Here is a 6,000-nt window from a genome sequence, read left to right on the forward strand (position 1 = left end):
ACCGTAAGGCTCTCCAGAGGGTAGTGAGGTCTGCACAACGCATCACCGGAGAAAAACTATCTGCCCTTCAGGACACCTACACCACCCGATGTCACAGGAAGGCCAAAAAGATCATCAAGGACAACAACCACCCGAGCCACTGCCTGTTCACCCCGCTATCATCCAGAAGGCGAGGTCAGTACAGGTGCATCAAAGCAGGGACCGAGAGACTGAAAAACAGCTTCTATCTCAAGGCCATCAGACTGTTAAACAGCCTTCACTAACATTGAGTGGCTGCTGCCAACATACTGACTCATCTCTAGCCACTTTAATAATGACAAATTTGATGTAATAAATGTATCACTAGTCACTTTAAACAATTACACTTTATATGATGTTTACATACCCTACAATACTCATCTCATATGTATATACTGTACTCTATATCATCTATTGCATCTTGCCTATGCCGTTCGGCCATCACTCATTCATATATTTTTATGTACATATTCTTATTAATTCCTTTACACTTGTGTGTATAAGGTAGTTGTTATGAAATTGTTAGGTTAGATTACTTGTTAGATATTACTGCATGGTCGGAACTAGAAGCACAAGCATTTCGCTACACTTGCATTAACATCTACTAACCATGTGTATGTGACAAATAAAATTTGATTTGATTTGATTTTTTATATGACCCCAAATAACCTGTGCAATGGGCTGACCAGGTATGGCAGGTCATTTAATGTTCCTCATGTTCTGTGTGGGAGGGATGCACTAATGTCTACGGTATGACTACAGTACATTTCAATAACGCAAGGGATACACAGCCACAGACACTCCGAAAAACGTGGCAACACAAAGTAACTAATAACATATGCTACTGTCTCTTCCTCTGTTTTCCTCTCGTCTTCTTTCCCTTTGATTTCAATTGTTACCCACAATGAAAATGTATTCTACTCTCCAGTAGGCTTATATCCACACATTTTTCTGTGAAGGTGCTGGCAATGCTCAGTGGTTTCTTAAAGTGGAGTGTGCATTTTCACTTTGTGTAGGAGCTTGAGGGTGAGGTAAATAAGTGTGTGTGTTGTTCACCACAGCTTAAGGAGGTTTGTGTCGCCTTTCTCTCTGGAGTTTCACAGCAATTTTGCACCTGGTTCTTTCGCTCTCTCTTGGGACTACACACATGCACACGCACACACACACGTCCTCTAGTGACTCATAAGTGGCAGAATTGCGTTTAAACTGACTCTCCAGCCTCTTCTAGCGTCGCATCAACTGTGGAAATACAATGCCTCACTGTATATGCCGGTAAGAGGGGGAGAAGTGAGTAGACCAATCAGTCATTAATGTTACGGTGAGTGAATGAGGACCCAAGAGCGAACTAACTTAAACAGAGCTTCTTTAATAACCAAACATAGGTAGGCTCAGATAGACCGGCAGATTCCGACAGGACAGGACAAGGTTACAGCAAACATGACGATAGTCTGGCTCAGGCATGAAACACAACAAACAAGAATCCGACAAGGACAGGAACAAAAACAGAGAGAGATATAGGGGACTAATCAGAGGGAAAAAGGGAACAGGTGGGAAACGGGGTGACGAGGTAGTCAGGAGGAGACAAGGAACAGCTGGGGGAAAGCGGGGGAGAAAAGGTAACCTAATACGACCAGCAGAGGGAGACAGGGTGAAAGGAAAGGACAGAAAGACACAACATGACAATACATGACAGTACCCCCCCACTCACCGAGCGCCTCCTGGCGCACTCGAGGAGGAAACCTGGCGGCAACGGAGGAAATCCTCGATCAGCGCACGGTCCAGCACGTCCCGAGAGGGAACCCAACTCCTCTCCTCAGGACCGTACCCCTCCCAATCAACGAGGTACTGGTGACCACGGCCCCGAGGACGCATGTCCAAAATCCTGCGGACCCTGTAGATGGGTGCGCCCTCGACAAGGATGGGGGGGGAAGACGAGCGGGGGCGCGAAGAACGGGCTTAATACAGGAGACATGGAAGACCGGGTGGACGCGACGAAGGTATCGCGGAAGAAGAAGTCGAACTGCGACAGGATTAATGACCCGAGAAATGCGGAACGGACCAATGAACTGCGGGGTCAACTTGCGAGAAGCCGTCTTAAGGGGAAGGTTCTGAGTGGAGAGCCAAACTCTCTGACCGCGACAATATCTAGGACTCTTAGTTCTACGCTTATTAGCAGCCCTCACAGTCTGCGTCCTATAACGGCAAAGTGCAGACCTGACCCTCTTCCAGGTGCGCTCGCAACGTTGGACAAAAGCCTGAGCGGAGGGGACGCTGGACTCGGCGAACTGAGATGAGAACAGCGGAGGCTGGTACCCGAGGCTACTCTGAAAAGGAGATAGCCCGGTCGCAGACGAAGGAAGCGAGTTGTGGGCGTATTCTGCCCAGGGGAGCTGCTCTGACCAAGACGCAGGGTTGCGAAAAGAAAGACTGCGTAAGATGCGACCAATAGTCTGATTGGCCCGTTCTGCTTGACCGTTAGACTGGGGGTGAAAGCCGGAAGAGAGACTGACGGAAGCCCCAATCAAACGGCAAAACTCCCTCCAAAATTGAGACGTGAATTGCGGACCTCTGTCCGAAACGACGTCTGACGGAAGGCCATGAATTCTGAAAACATTCTCGATGATGATTTGTGCCGTCTCTTTAGCAGAAGGAAGTTTAGCAAGGGGAATGAAATGAGCCGCCTTAGAGAACCTATCGACAACCGTAAGAATAACAGTCTTCCCCGCTGACGAAGGCAGTCCGGTGACAAAATCTAAGGCGATGTGAGACCACGGTCGAGAGGGAATGGGAAGCGGCCTGAGACGGCCGGCAGGAGGGGAGTTACCGGACTTAGTCTGCGCGCAGACCGAACAAGCAGCCACGAAACGACGCGTGTCATGCTCCCGGGTGGGCCACCAAAAACGCTGGCGAATGGAAGCAAGCGTACCCCGAACGCCAGGGTGGCCGGCTAACTTGGCAGAGTGAGCCCACTGAAGAACGGCCAGACGAGTAGGAACGGGAACGAAAAGAAGGTTCCTAGGACAAGCGCGCGGCGACGGAGTGTGAGTGAGCGCTTGCTTTACCTGCCTCTCAATTCCCCAGACAGTCAACCCGACAACACGCCCCTCAGGGAGAATCCCCTCGGGGTCAGTGGAGGCTACTGAAGAACTGAAGAGACGAGATAAAGCATCAGGCTTGGTGTTCTTAGAGCCCGGACGATAAGAAATCACGAACTCGAAACGAGCGAAAAACAGCGCCCAACGCGCCTGACGCGCATTAAGTCGTTTGGCAGAACGGATGTACTCAAGGTTCCTATGGTCAGTCCAAACGACAAAAGGAACGGTCGCCCCCTCCAACCACTGTCGCCATTCGCCTAGGGCTAACCGGATGGCGAGCAGTTCGCGGTTTCCCACATCATAGTTACGTTCCGACGGGGACAGGCGATGAGAAAAATACGCGCATGGGTGGACCTTGTCGTCAGAGAGGGAGCGCTGAGAAAGAATGGCTCCCACGCCCACCTCTGACGCGTCAACCTCGACAACGAACTGTCTAGAGACGTCAGGTGTAACAAGGATAGGAGCGGATGTAAAACGATTCTTGAGGAGATCAAAAGCTCCCTGGGCGGAAACGGACCACTTAAAGCACGTCTTGACAGAAGTAAGGGCTGTGAGAGGAGCTGCCACCTGACCGAAATTACGGATGAAACGACGATAGAAGTTCGCGAAGCCGAGAAAGCGCTGCAGCTCGACGCGTGACTTAGGGGCGGGCCAATCAATGACAGCTTGGACCTTAGCGGGATCCATCTTAATGCCTTCAGCGGAAATAACAGAACCGAGAAACGTGACGGAGGAGGCATGAAAAGTGCACTTCTCAGCCTTCACAAAAAGACAATTCTCTAAAAGGCGCTGGAGGACACGTCGAACGTGCTGAAGATGAATCTGGAGTGACGGTGAAAAAATCAGGATATCGTCAAGGTAAACGAAAACAAAGATGTTCAGCATGTCTCTCAGGACATCATTGACTAATGCCTGAAAGACAGCTGGAGCGTTAGCGAGGCCGAAAGGAAGAACCCGGTATTCAAAGTGCCCTAACGGAGTGTTAAACGCCGTCTTCCACTCGTCCCCCTCCCTGATGCGCACGAGATGGTAAGCGTTACGAAGGTCCAACTTAGTGAAAAACCTGGCTCCCTGCAGGATCTCGAAGGCTGAAGACATAAGAGGAAGCGGATAACGATTCTTAACTGTTATGTCATTCAGCCCTCGATAATCTATGCAGGGGCGCAGAGACCCGTCCTTCTTCTTGACAAAAAAAAACCCCGCTCCGGCGGGAGAGGAGGAGGGGACTATGGTACCGGCGTCAAGAGCTACAGACAAATAATCCTCGAGAGCCTTACGTTCGGGAGCCGACAGAGAGTATAGTCTACCCCGGGGGGGAGTGGTTCCCGGAAGGAGATCAATACTACAATCATACGACCGGTGTGGAGGAAGAGAGGTGGCCCTGGACCGACTGAACACCGTGCGCAGATCGTGATATTCCTCCGGCACCCCTGTCAAATCACCAGGCTCCTCCTGTGAAGAAGAGACAGAGGAAACAGGAGGGATAGCAGACATTAAACATTTCACATGACAAGAGACGTTCCAGGAGAGGATAGAATTACTAGACCAATTAATGGAAGGATTATGACAAACTAGCCAGGGATGGCCCAAAACAACAGGTGTAAAAGGTGAACGAAAAATCAAAAAAGAAATGGTTTCGCTATGATTACCAGAAACAGTGAGGGTTAAAGGTAGCGTCTCACGCTGAATCCTGGGGAGAGGACTACCATCCAGGGCGAACAAGGCCGTGGACTCCCTTAACTGTCTGAGAGGAATGTCATGTTCCCGAGCCCAGGTCTCGTCCATAAAACAGCCCTCCGCCCCAGAGTCTATTAAGGCACTGCAGGAAGCTGACGAACCGGTCCAGCGTAGATGGACCGACAAGGTAGTGCAGGATCTTGAAGGAGAGACAGGAGTAGTAGCGCTCACCAGTAGCCCTCCGCTTACTGATGAGCTCTGGCTTTTACTGGACATGAAGTGACAAAATGACCAGCAGAACCGCAATAGAGACAGAGGCGGTTGGTGATTCTCCGTTCCCTCTCCTTAGTCGAGATGCGGATACCTCCCAGCTGCATAGGCTCAGCTCCCGAGCCGGCAGAGGAAGATGGTAGTGATGCGGAGAGGGGGGCAACGGAGAACGCGAGCTCCTTTCCACGAGCTCGGTGACGAAGATCAACCCGTCGCTCAATGCGAATAGCGAGTTCAGTCAAGGAATCCACGCTGGAAGGAACCTCCCGGGAGAGAATCTCATCCTTTACCTCTGCGCGGAGACCCTCCAGAAGACGAGCGAGCAAAGCCGGCTCGTTCCAGCCACTGGAGGCAGCAAGAGTGCGAAACTCAATAGAGTAGTCTGTTATGGATCGATTGCCTTGACATAGGGAAGCCAGGGCCCTGGAAGCCTCCTCCCCAAAAACAGATCGATCAAAAACCCGTATCATCTCCTCCTTAAAGTCCTGATACTGGTTAGTACACTCAGCCCTTGCCTCCCAGATTGCCGTGCCCCACTCACGAGCCCGTCCAGTAAGGAGAGATATGACGTAGGCGACACGAGCAGTGCTCCTGGCGTAAGTGTTGGGCTGGAGAGAAAACACAATATCACACTGGGTGAGGAACGAGCGGCATTCAGTGGGCTCCCCAGAGTAACACGGCGGGTTATTGATTCTGGGCTCCGGAGATTCGAAAGCCCTGGAAGTGGCCGGTGGATCGAGGCGGAGATGGTGAACCTGTTCTGTGAGGTTGGAGACTTGGGTGGCCAGGGTCTCAACGGCATGTCGAGCAGCAGACAATTCCTGCTCGTGTCTGCCTAGCATCGCTCCCTGGATCTCGACGGCTGAGTGGAGAGGATCCGAAGTCGCTGGGTCCATTCTTGGTCGGATTCTTCTGTTACGGTGAGTGAATGAGGACCCAA

This window comes from Oncorhynchus mykiss, chromosome 3, assembly GCF_057628025.1.
Source record: "Oncorhynchus mykiss isolate SJ-2025 chromosome 3, ASM5762802v1, whole genome shotgun sequence".
In the NCBI taxonomy this organism is placed as follows: Eukaryota; Metazoa; Chordata; class Actinopteri; order Salmoniformes; family Salmonidae; genus Oncorhynchus; species Oncorhynchus mykiss.